The following is a 15,194-nucleotide window of genomic DNA, read 5'->3' as shown; positions in this document are numbered from 1 at the left end:
AAGAGACCAGACAAGAGACCAGACAAGACAAGAGACCAGACAAGAGACCAACAAAGACAAGAGACAAGAAGAGACAAGACAAGAGACAAGACAAGAGACCAGACAAGAGACAAGAGACAAGACAAGAGACCAGACAAGAGACCAGACAAGAGACCAGACAAGACAAGACAAGACAAGACCAGACAAGAGACAAGACAAGAGACCAGACAAGAGAAGAGACCAGACAAGAGACCAGACAAGAGACAGACAAGAGACCAGACAAGAGACCAGACAAGAGAGAGACAAGAGACAAGACAAGAGACCAGACAAAGAGACCAGACAAGAGACCAGACAAAGACAAGAGACCAGACAAGAGACAAGACAAGAGACCAGACAAGAGACAAGACAAGAGACAAGACAAGAGACCAGACAAGAGACAAGACAAGAGACCAGACAAGAGACAAGACAAGAGACCAGACAGAGACAAGAGACAAGACAAGAGACCAGACAAGAGACCAGACAAGAGACAAGAGACAAGAGACCAGACAAGAGACAAGACAAGAGACCAGACAAGAGAAAGACAAGACAAGAGACCAGACAAGAGACAAGAGACCAGACAAGAGACCAGACAAGAGACAAGACAAGAGACAGACAAGAGACAAGACAAGAGACAAGACAAGAGACCAGACAAGAGACCAGACAAGAGACCAGACAAGAGACCAGACAAGAGACCAGACAAGAGACCAGACAAGAGAAGACAAGAGACCAAGACAAGAGACCAGACAAGAGACAAGACAGACAAGAGAGAGACCAGACAAGAGACCAGACAAGAGACCAAGACAAGAGACCAGACAAGAGACAAAGACCAGACAAGAGACCAGACAAAGAGACAAGAGACCAGACAAGAGACCAGACAAAGACCAGACAAGAGACAAGACAAGAGACCAGACAAGAGACCAGACAAGAGACCAGACAAGAGACAAGACAAGAGACAAGACAAGAGACCAGACAAGACCAGACAAGAGACCAGACAAGAGACCAGACAAAGAGACAAGAGACAAGACAAGAGACCAGACAAAGACCAGACAAGAGACCAGACAAAGACAAGAGACAAGACCAGACCAGACAAGAGACAAGAGACCAGACAAGACAAAGACCAGACAAGAGACCAGACAAGAGACAAGACAAGAGACCAGACAAGAGACAAGAGACCAGACAAGAGACAAGACAAGAGACCAGACAAGAGACAAGACAAAGACCAGACAAGAGACAAGACAAGACAAGAGACCAGACAAGAGACAAGACAAGAGACCAGACAAGAGACCAGACAAGAGACAGACAAGAGACCAGACAAGAGACCAGACAAGAGACAAGACAAGAGACAAGACAAGAGACAAGACAAGAGACCAGACAAGAGACAAGACAAGAGACCAGACAAGAGACAAAGACAAGAGAGACAAGAGACCAGACAAGAGACAAGAGACCAGACAAGAGACCAGACAAGAGACAAAGACAAGAGACCAGACAAGAGACCAGACAAGAGACCAGAGACAAGACAAGAGACCAGACAAGAGACAAGAGACCAGACAAGAGACCAGACAAGAGACAAGAGACAAGACAAGAGACAGACAAGAGACAAGAGACAAGAGACCAGACAAGAGAGAAGAGACAAGAGACAAGAGACAAGACAAGAGACCAGACAAGAGAGACCAGACAAGAGACCAGACAAAGACCAGACAAGAGACAGACAAGAGACCAGACAAGAGACAAGAGACCAGACAAGAGACCAGACAAGAGACAAGACAAGAGACCAGACAAGACAAGAGACCAGACAAGAGACCAGACAAGAGACAAGAGACAGACAAGAGACCAGACAAGAGACCAGACAAAAGAGACAAGAGACAAGACAAGAGACCAGACAAGAGACAAGAGACCAGACAAAGAGACCAGACAAGAGACAAGACAAGAGACCAGACAGAGAGACAAGAGACCAGACAAGAGACAGACAGACAAGAGACCAGACAAGAGACCAGACAAGAGACAAGACAAGAGACAGACAAGAGACAGACAAGAGAAGAGACCAGACAAGAGACCAGACAAGAGACAAGACAAGAGACCAGACAAGAGACAAGACAAGAGAGACAAGAGAGAGACAAGAGACAAGACAAGAGACAAGACAAGAGACCAGACAAGAGACAGACAAGAGACCAGACAAGACAAGACAAAGACAAGACAAAGACAAGAGACAAGACAAAGACCAGACAAGAGACAAGACAAAGACCAGACAAGACAAGAGACCAGACAAGAGACCAGACAAGAGACAAGAGACAAGACAAGAGACCAGACAAGAGACAAGAGACCAGACAAGAGACCAGACAAGAGACAAGAGACAAGACAAGAGACCAGACAATACACAAGAGACAAGAGACAAGACAAGAGACCAGACAAGAGACAAGAGACCAGACAAGAGACCAGACAAGAGACAAGAGACAAGACAAGAGACCAGACAAGAGACAAGAGACCAGACAAGAGACCAGACAAGAGACAAGACAAGAGACCAGACAAGAGACAAGAGACCAGACAAGAGACCAGACAAGAGACAAGACAAGAGACCAGACAAGAGACAAGAGACCAGACAAGAGACCAGACAAGAGACAAGAGACCAGACAAGAGACCAGACAAGAGACAAGACAAGAGACCAGACAAGAGACAAGAGACCAGACAAGAGACAAGACAAGAGACCAGACAAGAGACCAGACAAGAGACCAGACAAGAGACCAGACAAGAGACAAGACAAGAGACAAGACAAGAGACCAGACAAGAGACCAGACAAGAGACCAGACAAGAGACCAGACAAGAGACAAGACAAGAGATAGATGATACTAGTATATAATATATATAAATATATAACACTATACTCACTTCTAGTTCAAAGGTCTGCAGGGCCGTCCTATAACCCCCAGACACGGGCGTGAAGAGCCTCAGCACCTCCTTAATCACACAGTCCAGATACTTCAGACTAACGATGGTATCCAGACCCAGTTCCCCCTCGCACAGACAGCCGTTGTGGAGGATCCCCCTGGTCCGGAGCTCCTCTCGTAACTTCTCCAGCACGGCAGGGTGGCGTAGGAGCTGCATGATGAGAGAGGTGGAGGCACTGGCCGTGGTGGCAAACGCTGCAAAGATCAGCTCAATGGTCGCCTCCTGGAGACGAGAGGAAGGGGAGAGATGAGTTCATCAGTTTTCCAAAGATGTTTAAAGGCACAGTTATCTCAGTGTATGTAAACTTCTGACCCACTGGAATTGTGATGGAGTGAATTATAAGTGAAATAATCTGTCTGTAAACAACTGTTGGAAAAATGACTTGTGTCATGCACAAAGTAGATGTCCTAACCGAATTGCCAAAACTATAGTTTGTTAGCAAGACATTTGTGAAAAGGTTGAAAAACTTACTGGTACTTCCTGTATATAGCTCCACATTGATCTGGTATTTCCTGTATATAGCTCCACCTTGATCTGGTACTGGTACTTCCTGTATATAGCTTCACATTGATCTGGTACTTCCTGTATATAGCTCCACACTGATCTGGTACTTCCTGTATATAGCTTCACATTGATCTGGTACTTCCTGTATATAGCTCCACACTGATCTGGTACTTCCTGTATATAGCTCCATATTGATCTGGTACTTCCTGTATATAGCTCCACACTGATCTGGTACTTCCTGTATATAGCTCCACACTGATCTGGTACTTCCTGTATATAGCTCCACCTTGATCTGGTACTTCCTGTATGTAGCTCCACACTGATCTGGTACTTCCTGTATATAGCTTCACATTGATCTGGTACTTCCTGTATATAGCTCCACACTGATCTGGTACTTCCTGTATATGGCTCCACACTGATCTGGTACTTCCTGTATATAGCTCCACACTGATCTGGTACTTCCTGTATATAGCTTCACACTGATCTGGTACGTCCTGTATATAGCTCCACATAGATCTGGTACTTCCGGTATATAGCTGCACATAGATCTGGTACTTCCTGTATATAGCTCCACATAGATCTGGTACTTCCTGTATATAGCTCCACATAGATCTGGTACTTCCTGTATATAGCTCCACATAGATCTGGTACTTCCTGTATATAGCTCCACATAGATCTGGTACTTCCTGTATATAGCTCCACATAGATCTGGTACTTCCTGTATATAGCTCACATAGATCTGGTACTTCCTGTATATAGCTCCACATAGATCTGGTACTTCCTGTATATAGCTCACATAGATCTGGTACTTCCTGTATATAGCTCCATATTGATCTGGTACTTCCTGTATATAGCTCCACATAGATCTGGTACTTCCTGTATATAGCTCCACATAGATCTGGTACTTCCTGTATATAGCTCCACATAGATCTGGTACTTCCTGTATATAGCTCCACATAGATCTGGTACTTCCTGTATATAGCTCCATATTGATCTGGTACTTCCTGTATATAGCTCCACATAGATCTGGTACTTCCTGTATATAGCTCCACATAGATCTGGTACTTCCTGTATATAGCTCCACATAGATCTGGTACTTCCTGTATATAGCTCCACATAGATCTGGTACTTCCTGTATATAGCTCCACATTGATCTGGTACTTCCTGTATATAGCTCCACACTGATCTGGTACTTCCTGTATATAGCTTCACATTGATCTGGTACTTCCTGTATATAGCTCCACATAGATCTGGTACTTCCTGTATGTAGGTACCCACGTCTTATTCATCGTATGTGACGTACAATTTGATTTGATTTGATAATATCTCTGTAACTATATAACTTCTCCTGACAGAGATTGCTTTGTATGAATGGTATGAGAAGCTTTGTATGAATGGTATGAGAAGCTTTGTATGAATGGTATGAGAAGCTTTGTATGAATGGTATGAGAAGCTTTCGATCTAAGGTTAAAACTAAAGTAAAACGAGAAGCTTAAAGCAAAAAAGGTGAAGGGTAGCAGAGGGTAGCAGAGGGTAGCAGAGGGTAGCAGAGGGTAGGAGAGGGCAGTAGAGAAAGCAGGAGGGGTAGCAGAGGGTATAGAGAGCAGAGGGTAAGAGCAGAGGGCAGAGGGCAGCAGAGGGGTAGAAGAGGGTAGAAGAGGGCAGGAGAAAGGGCAGCAGAGGGCAGCAGAGGGCAGCAGAGGGTAGGAGAAAGGGCAGGGGAGAAGGTATGAGCAGAGGGCAGCAGAGGTAGCAGAAGGGTATGAGAAGGGTAGCAAAGGAGTAGCAGAAGGAGTATAGGAGGAGAGCAAAAGGGTAGCAGAAGGAGTAGCAGAAGGGTAGCAGAGGAGTAGAAGAGAGGGTAGCAGAGGAGTAGCAGAAGGGTAGCAGAGGGTAGCAGAAGGGTATGAGAAGAGGTATGCAGAGGAGTAGCAGAAGGGTATGAGAAGGAGTATAGCAGAAGAGGTAGCAGAAGAGTAGCAGAAGAGTAGCAGAAGGAAGCAGAGGGTAGCAGAAGGGTATGAGAAGAGATAGCAGAAGGAGTAGCATGAAGAGAGTATGAAGAAGAGAGTAGCAGAAGGGTAGCAGAGAGTAGCAGAAGGGTAGCAGAAGGGTAGCAGAAGGAGTAGCAGAGGGTAGCAGAAGGGTTATGCAGAAGGGTATGAGAAGGGTAGCAGAGGGTAGCAGAAGGGTATGAGAAGGATTAGCAGAAGGGTATGAGAAGAAGGGTAGCAGAAGGGTATGAGAGAGGGTAGCAGAAGTGTATGAGAAGGGTAGCAGAGGGTAGCAGAAGGGTATGAGAAGGGTAGCAGAAGGAGTATGAGAAGGGTAGCAGAATGGTATGAGAAGGGTAGCAGAAGAGGGTATGAGAAGGGTAGCAGAGGGTAGCAGAAGGGTATGAGAAGGGTAGCAGAGGGTAGCAGAAGGGTATGAGAAGGGTAGCAGAGGGTAGCAGAGGTATAGAAGGTATAGAAGGGTATGAGGAGTAGCAGAAGGATTAGCAGAAGGGTAGCAGAAGGGTATGAGAAGGGTAGCAGAGATGGTAGCAGAAGGGTATGAGAAGGGTATAGAGAAGGGTAGCAGAAGGGTATGAGAAGGGTAGCAGAGGGTAGCAGAAGGGTATGAGAAGGGTAGCAGAGGGTAGCAGAAGGAGTATGAAGAAGAGAGGATAGCAGAGGGTAGCAGAAGGGTATGAGAAGGGTAGCAGAAGGTATAGCAGAAGGGTATGAGAAGGGTAGCAGAGGAGTAGCAAGAAGGGTATAGAAGGGTAGCAGAAGGGTAGCAGAAGGGTATGAGGAGGAGGTAGAGGCAGCAGAAGGTTAGGAAGGGCAGCAGAGGGTAGCAGAAGGGTATAGGAAGAGATTAGCAGAGGGTAACAGAAGGGTATGAAAAGGGTAGCAGAGGGTAGCAGAGGGAGTATAGGGCCGGGCAGCAGAGGGTAGCAGAAGGTATGAGAAGGGTAGCAGAGGGTAGCAGCAGAAGGGCATAGGAGAGTATAGAGGGTAGCAGAAGGGTATGAGAAGGAGTAGGAGAGAGGGTAGAAAAAGCAGCAGAAGGGTAAGAGAAGGCAGGAGAGGTGTAGAAGGGTATGAGAAAGGGCAGGAGAGGGGTATGAAGAATGGCAGTGAAGGGTAGGAGAGTGGTAGCAGAAGGGTATGAGAAGAATTAGAAGAAGGGTAGAAGAAGGGTAGAGAATGGCAGAAAGAAGAAGGAGTAGTAGAGGGTAGCAGAAAGATTATGAAAGAGATTATGGAAGGAGTAGCAGAAGGGTATGAGAGGGTATGAGGAGGGCAGGAGAAGGGCATGAGAATGGGTAGCAGAAGGGTAAGAGAAGATGCATAAGAATGGGCAGGAGAAGGGTAGCAGAAGGGTATCGAAGAGGTGGGAGAAGGGTATGAGAAGGGTAGGATAGGAATTGGAGAAGGGTATGAGAGGGTAGGAGAAAGGGTAGCAGAGGGCTAAGAGAAGGGCAGAGAAGGGCATGAGAGGGCAGCAGAAGGGCAGGAGAAGGGTAAGTGAAGCAGCAGAAGGGCAGGAGAGGTTTAGCAGAAGGGTATAGAAAGGGTAAGTGAAGGGTAGCAGAAGGGTAGGAGAGAGAATATGAGAAGGGCAGGAAAAAGAATAGGAGAAGGGTATGAGAGGGTATGAGAAGGGTAGGAGAGGGTATGAGAGGGTATGAGAAGGGTAGGAGAGGGTAGGAGAAGGGTATGAGAGGGCATAAAGGAGAGGGTATGAGAAGGTATGAGAAGGGCATGAGAGGGCATGAGAGGGTATGAGAGGGTATGAGAAGGGCAGGAAAAAGAATAGGAGAAGAAGTATGAGAAGGGTAGGAAAAGGGTATGAGAAGCGTGGGAGAAGGGTAGGAAAAGGGTATGAGAAGGTAGAGAAAAGGGTATAGAAACGTAGGAGAAGGGTAGGAAAAGGGTATGAGAGGGTATGATGAGGGAAAGGGTAGGAGAAGGGATGAAGGGTAAGAGAGAAGGGTAAAAGAGAAGAGGGCAGGAGAAAGGTATGAGAAGAAGGGTAGGAAAAGAATAGGAGAAGGGAATTATGATGAAGAATTAGGAAAAAAGAACAGGAGAAGGGTATGAGAGGGCATGAAAGGGTATGAAGGTGTATGAAAGGTATAAGGGGAAAGGGTATGAGAGGGTATGAGAGGATGATAGGAAGGGTAGGAAAAGGGTATGAGAAGGTATGAGAAATTAGAAGGGTATGAGAGAGGTATGAGAAGGGTAGGAAAGGGTATGAGAAGTAGGAAAATAATAGGAAAAGGCATGAGAAGGTATGAGGAGGGTATGAGAAAGGGTAGGGAAAAGGGTATGAGAAGGGTAGGAAAAAGAATAGGAGAAGGGTATGAGAGGGTATGAGAAGGGTAGGAAAAGGGTATGAGAGGGTATCAGAAGGTTAGGAGAAGGGTAAGGGAAGGGTAGGAGAAGGGTATGAGAAGGAGTAAAGAGAAGAGTATGAGAGGGTATAGGAGAAGAATAGGAGAAGGGTAAAGGAAGGGTAAGAGAAGGAGTATGAGAGGGTATGAGAAGGGTAGGAGAAGAATTAGGAGAAGGGTATGAGAGGGTATAGAAAAGGTATGAGAAGGGTAGGAGAGGGTTTGAGAAGGATAGGAGAAGAGTATGAGAGGGTATGAGAAGGGTAGGAGAAGGGTAGGAGAAGGGTAGGAGAAGGGTAAGGGAAGGGTGACAAACCAGGAATCAGTCATCATGTCTCAAATATCTACAGTAGGTTGGGTTTTAGGTTCGTGCAGTTCAGCGGCTGTTTTTACAGTCAGTGCTATGATCTGGTGCAGACAGCCTCGGTCTCCTGTCTGGGGACCTTGCCCCTGTTTTAGCTCTGGTTGTGTGGCACACACCTCTCTAAAAATCTCCTGCCCTCTCTTTGGAAAAATACTATTTTCTGGGTCTGGAATAACAGTTTAGGATAACACACACACTGAAACCCCTCATCTGCTGCAATTTGTGTCAAAACATGTCTGTATCACCCCGGTGTCTGTCTGTCTGTCTGTCTGTCTGTCTGTGTGTGTGTGTGTGTGTGTGTGTGTGTGTGTGTGTGTGTGTGTGTGTGTGTGTGTGTGTGTGTGTGTGTGTGGTGTGTGTGTGTGCGTGTGTGCGTGCGTGCGAGAAAGAGAGAGAGAATAAGGGGGCTGAAGTAGAAGTAAGGTAGCTGAAGAAGGAGTAGGGTGGCTGAGTGGGAGTAGAATTGGCTAGTAGGGAGTAGGGGGCATCTGGACACTCCCAGAGAGAGAGAGAGAAGAGAGAGAGAGAGAGAGAGAGAGAGAGAGAGAGAAGAGAGGGTCAGAGAGAGAGACAGAGAGAGAGAGAGAGAGAGAGAGAGACAGAGAGAGAGAGGAGAGAGAGAGAGAGAGACAGAGAGAGAGAGAGAGAGAGAGAGAGAGAGAGAGAGAGAGAGAAAGGTTCCTACCTTGAGTTCCTGCATGGTGATTTCAGTGCCATTCCTGTGCGCTCTCAGAGATATCTAGTGCGTCGCTCATAATCCTTCCTAGGGAACAGAGGGTTTCTCCCTGATGGCCTTTTTGTCCCCTTCTGGAGTGTGTCCCTGGCACGGATGCCCTACGGAAATAAAACACACAGAGGGCGTGGTGAGTGACGTAAAGTCCAGATCAATCATTCACGTCCTTGAAAAACCTCTGGAGGGAGGCTTACTGACAACCTCACATATTCAGTAACTTGTATTCCCAATGGTTTATCTTGTTGAATTACACAGCTTGAACAAGATTACATCCCTGCATGAGTGTATATGTCGAATTAAAGTGCTTTTGTGTCCCATCCGCCCCACACAGCCTTCCTATATCCCCACTGAATGGCAGGTCTAGCAGGAAAGTGAAAGATGTTGTCTATAAACTCTGGAAAGGTGGTGAACAGGTGTCTCATCTCCTCGTCTGCTACTCTGACAGCAACACCCTCACACCATGGTGGAACAATAGCCTCTGGGATTCCCTGGAGGGAGGGAGGAGGGAGGGAGAGAGAGAGAAGGGAGAGAGAGAGAGAGAGAGAAGACAGAGAGAGAGAGAGAGAGAGAGAGGAGGGGAGGGAGGTCAGGGGTCAGAGAGGGAGGGAGGGAGGAGGGAGGGAGGAGGGAAGAAAGGAAGTGGGTGAGAGAGAGAGACAGGTGAGAGAGAAAGTGGGTGAGAGAGAGTGGGGAGAGGAGGGAGGGAGGGAGGAGGGAGAGGGCGGTCGGTCAATAATAATCCATTTCATTACAATACTGCCACCCTAGACAAAAGAGCACACATTCAGAAACTATGTGGCTGTGTCAAAATTGCCCCTAGTCTAAATAATATATTGGCCCCCAAATCTAAATGTGCCCAGGTCTAAATATTATTGGCCCAGGTCTAAATATTTGAGTCTAAATGGCCCAGGTCTAAATGGCCTTGGTCTAAAAGCCCCTATTAGCCCTAGTCTAAAGGCCCTATTGGCCCTGGGTCTAAATGGCCCTGGTCTAAAGGCCCTGGTCCAAATGGCCCTATTGGCCCTGGATGCAAATGGCCCTATTGCCCATGACTAAATGGCTAGTTAAATAATCCTATTGGCCCTTTCTAAATGGCCTGTCTAAATGGCCTATTATTTGGTCTAAAATGGCCCTGGTCTAAATGGCCCTATTATTTGAGTCTAAATGGCCCTATTGGCCCAGGTCTAAATGGCCCTATTGGCCCAGGTCTAAATGGCCCAGGTCTAAATGTCCCTATTGGCCCCTGGTCTAAATGGCCCTGGTCTAAATGGCCCTATTGGCCCATGACTAAATGGCCCTGGTCTAAGCCCCTATTATTTTCCAAATGGTCCTATTGGCCCTGGTCTAAATGGCCCCTAATGGCCCTGGTCTAAATGGCCCTGGTCTAAATGGCCCTATTTGCCCAGGTCTAAATGGCTATTGGCCCAGGTCTAAATGGCCCTATTGGCCCTGGTCTAAAAGGCCCTGGAGTCTGTCTTCCTGGTCTAAATGGCCCTAATGGCCCTGGTCTAAATCAACCCTAGTAAAGGCCTGGTCAAATGGCCCTATTGGCCCCTGGTCTAAATGGCCCTATTGGCCCTGGTTAAATGGCCCTGGTCTAAATGGCCCTATTGGCCCAGGTCTAAATGGCCCTATTGGCCCAGGTCTAAATGGCCCTATCGGCACAGGTCTAAATGGCCCTGGTCTAAATGGCCCTGGTCTAAAAGGCCCTGTTGATAGGTTCTGGGTCATTCATATATCTTTATGTACATATTCTTTATCCCTTTACACTTGTGTATATAAGGTAGTTGATGTGGAATTGTTAGGTTAGATTACTCGTTGGTTATTACTGCATTGTCGGAACTAGAAGCACAAGCATTTCGCTACACCCGCATTAACATCTGCTAACCATGTGTATGTGACAAATACATTTGATTTGATTCGATTTGGAGCTCCATACATGCACACACACACACACACAAACACACACACACACACACACACACACACACACACACACACACACACACACACACACACACACACCAGGTTGAGAAGTCACCTGTAGACGTTGATGGGTTCTGGGTTGGAGCTCCACAGCCTCAGTGACTCCTGGATTACCTGCTGGATTTTAGGGAGGTAGGACTGCAGAGCCTCATGACTGAACACCTTGGAAGACCTGGAGAGGGGAGAGGGAGGGAGAGGAGGGGGAGAGGAGGGGGAGAGAGGGAGGGGAGGAAGGAGGGAGGGAGGAGAGGAGGGGAGGAGGAGGGAGAGGGAGGAGGAGGAGGAGGAGGGAGGGGAGAAAGGAGGAGGAGGAGGAGGAGGGGAGGAGGGGGGAGGAGGAGGGAGAGGGGAGAGGGGAGGGAGGAGGGGAGGGATGAGGGGAGGAGGGGAGGAGGAGGGAGGAGGAGAAGGAGGAGGAGGAGGAGGAGAAGGAGGGAGGAGGAGGAGGGAGGAAGTGGAGGAGGGAGGAGAGGGAGAGGGGAGGAGGAGGAGGGAGGGGAGGGAGGAGGAGGGAGGAGGAGAGGGAGAAGAGGGAGGAGAGGGGAGAGGGAGGAGGAGGAGGGGGAGGGAGCAGGGGAGGGGGAGGAGGGAGGAGAGGGGAGGAGGAGGGAGGAGGAGGGAGGAGGAGGAGGAGGAGGGGGAGGAGGAGGGAGGAGGTGATGGGGAGAGGGACAGATGAGGAGGAGGAGGAGGAGAGTGTTATTTTTATTTTTACTAAGATCTCCATTAACTAAAGCCGTGACATTAGCTAATCTTCCTGGGGTAAAACACCAACTAACAAGACTTCACAAACTAAGACTTCACAAACATTCAACTAGTAGACAATACAGACAATTAAAATACCTGACAGAAAACACATTTAACATTCGTTGATACTTCCTATTTCTGTCCAGTCATATGGTCTATCACATTAGATGTTCTGTCTATTTCCTATGTCAGTCATATAATGGTCTATCACATTAGATATTCTGTCTATTTCCTGTCCAGTCATATGGTCTATCACATAGATGTCTATTTCTGTCCAGTCATATGGTCTATCACATTAGATGTTCTGTCTATTTCCTGTCCAGTCATATGGTCTATCACATTAGAATGTTCTGTCATTTCCTGTCCAGTTATTCTATCATTAGATGTTCTTTCTATTTCCTGTCCAGTCATATGATCTATCACATTAGATGTTCTTTTTCTATTTCCTGTCCAGTCACTTATGGTCTATCACATTAGATGTTCTTTCTATTTCCTGTCCAGTCATATGATCTATCACATTAGATGTTCTTTCTATTTCCTGTCCAGTCATATGATCTATCACATTAGATGTTCTTTCTATTTCCTGTCCAGTCATATGATCTATCACATTAGATGTTCTGTCTATTTCCTGTCCAGTCATATGGTCTATCACATTAGATGTTCTTTCTATTTCCTGTCCAGTCATATGATCTATCACATTAGATGTTCTTTCTATTTCCTGTCCAGTCATATGGTCTATCACATTAGATGTTCTTTCTATTTCCTGTCCAGTCATATGATCTATCACATTAGATGTTCTATTTCCTGTCCAGTCATATGGTCTATCACATTAGATGTTCTTTCTATTTCCTGTCCAGTCATATGATCTATCACATTAGATGTTCTTTCTATTTCCTGTCCAGTCATATGGTCTATCACATTAGATGTTTCTTTCTATTTCCTGTCCAGTCATATGATCTATCACAGATGTTCTATTTTCCTGTCAGTCTGTCTATCACATTAGATGTTCTTTCTATTTCCTGTCCATGATCTATCACATTAGATGTTCTATTTCCTGTCCAGTCATATGGTCTATTGCATTAGATGTTCTTTCTACTTCCTGTCCAGTCATATGGTCTATTTCCTGTCCAGTCACATGGTCTATCACATTAGATGTTCTTTCTATTTCCTGTCCAGTCACATGGTCTATCACAGATGTTCTGTCTATTTCCTGTCCAGTCATATGGTCTATCACATTAGATGTTCTGTCTATTTCCTGTCCAGTCATATGGTCTATCTCATTAGATGTTCTGTCTATTTCCTGTCCAGTCAATATGGTCTATCACATTAGATGTTCTTTCTATTTCCTGTCCAGTTATATGGTCTATCACATTAGATGTTCTATTTCCTGTCCAGTCATATGGTCTATTTCCTGTCCAGTCACATGGTCTATCACATTAGATGTTCTTTCTATTTCCTGTCCAGTCATATGTTCTATCACATTAGATGTTCTGTCTATTTCCTGTCCAGTCATATGGTCTATCACATTAGATGTTTTGTCTATTTCCTGTCCAGTCATATGGTCTATCACATTAGATGTTCTTTCTATTTCCTGTCCAGTCATATGGTCTATCACATTAGATGTTCTTTCTATTTCCTGTCCAGTCATATGATCTATCACATTAGATGTTCTTTCTATTTCCTGTCCAGTCATATGGTCTGTCACATTAGATGTTCTTTCTATTTCCTGTCCAGTCATATGGTCTATCTCATTAGATGTTCTGTCTATTTCCTGTCCAGTCAATATGGTCTATCACATTAGATGTTCTTTCTATTTCCTGTCCAGTTATATGGTCTATCACATTAGATGTTCTATTTCCTGTCCAGTCATATGGTCTATTTCCTGTCCAGTCACATGGTCTATCACATTAGATGTTCTGTCTATTTCCTGTCCAGTTATATGGTCTATCACATTAGATGTTCTATTTCCTGTCCAGTCATATGGTCTATTTCCTGCCCAGTCACATGGTCTATCACATTAGATGTTCTGTCTATTTCCTGTCCAGTTATATGGTCTATCACATTAGATGTTCTATTTCCTGTCCAGTCATATGGTCTATTGCATTAGATGTTCTTTCTACTTCCTGTCCAGTCATATGGTCTATTTCCTGACCAGTCACATGGTCTATCACATTAGATGTTCTTTCTACTTCCCGTCCAGTCATATGGTCTATTTCCTGTCCAGTCACATGGTCTATCACATTACATGTTCTTTGATTGTTTTCTTGAAGGTGGATTTACTCTTTGCCTGAGAGATATGGATTGGTAAAGAGTTCCAATCAGCTATGGACACTATTTAAAACTGTAGATTTAAGGCGATTTGAATTGGGTCGTTTTATATGCCCTGAATTTGCCTGTCTGGTTTGGTGGTTATGCGTGTTGCTAGTATGTACTAACTGGACTGAACATTAAATAGAACATTCCTAAAGAAAATCATAAGACTGAATAGTCATTTATTGTGACGTGAAGCCATGAGAGATTCTGTTGCATTTGGATCATATTCATACGGACAGAGCAATGAAAAGTTAATCTCTTCCCTTTCTACCTCTTCCCTTTCTGTCTCTTCCCTTTCTACCTCTTCCCTTTCTGTCTCTTCCCTTTCTGTCTCTTCCCTTTCTGCCTCTTCCCTTTCTACCTCTTCCCTTTCTACCTCTTACCTTTCTGTCTCTTCCCTTTCTACCTCTTCCCTTTCTGTCTCTTCCCTTTCTACCTCTTCCCTTTCTACCTCTTCCCTTTCTACCTCTTCCCTTCTACCTCTTCCCTTTCTGTCTCTTCCCTTTCTGTCTCTTCCCTTTCTACCTCTTCCCTTTCTACCTCTTCCCTTTCTACCTCTTCCCTTCCCTTTCTACCTCTTCCCTTTCTACCTCTTCCCTTTCTATCTCTTCCCTTTCTACCTCTTCCCTTTCTACCTCTTCCCTTTCTACCTCTTCCCTTTCTGTCTCTTCCCTTTCTGTCTCTTCCCTTTCTACCTCTTCCCTTTCTACCTCTTCCCTTTCTATCTCTTCCCTTTCTACCTCTTCCCTTTCTGTCTCTTCCCTTCTACCTCTTCCTTTCTACCTCTTCCCTTTCTGTCTCTTCCCTTTCTCCTCTTCCCTTTCTACCTCTTCCCTTTCTGTCTCTTCCTTTCTACCTCTTCCTTTCTACCTCTTCCCTTTCTACCTCTTCCTTTCTACCTCTTCCCTTCCCTTTCTACCTCTTCTTCCCTTTCTACCACTCTCCCTTTCTGTCTCTTCCTTTCTACCTCTTCCCTTCCCTTTCTACCTCTTCCCTTTCTACCTCTTCCCTTTCTACCTCTTCCCTTTCTATCTCTTCCCTTTCCTACCTCTTCCCTTCCCCACCTCTTCCCTTTCTACCTCTTCCTTCCCCTTTTCCTCTTCCCTTTCTACCTCTTCCCCTTTCTATCTCTTCCCTTTCTACCCCTCTTCCCTTTCTACCTCTTCCCTTTCTACCTCTTCCCTTTCTACCTCTTCCCTTTC

The 15,194-nt window shown here is 45.7% G+C and overlaps 1 pseudogene; it reads right to left on the bottom strand.

The window, feature by feature from the left end:
* Window positions 1-15,194, bottom strand: part of LOC135572975 (cytochrome P450 26B1-like) — a 66,307-nt pseudogene that overhangs the window by 21,135 nt on the left and 29,978 nt on the right.

This window comes from Oncorhynchus nerka, linkage group LG8 (genome assembly GCF_034236695.1).
Source record: "Oncorhynchus nerka isolate Pitt River linkage group LG8, Oner_Uvic_2.0, whole genome shotgun sequence".
NCBI lineage: Eukaryota > Metazoa > Chordata > Actinopteri > Salmoniformes > Salmonidae > Oncorhynchus > Oncorhynchus nerka.
This window is presented reverse-complemented; position numbering and strand designations above follow the sequence as displayed.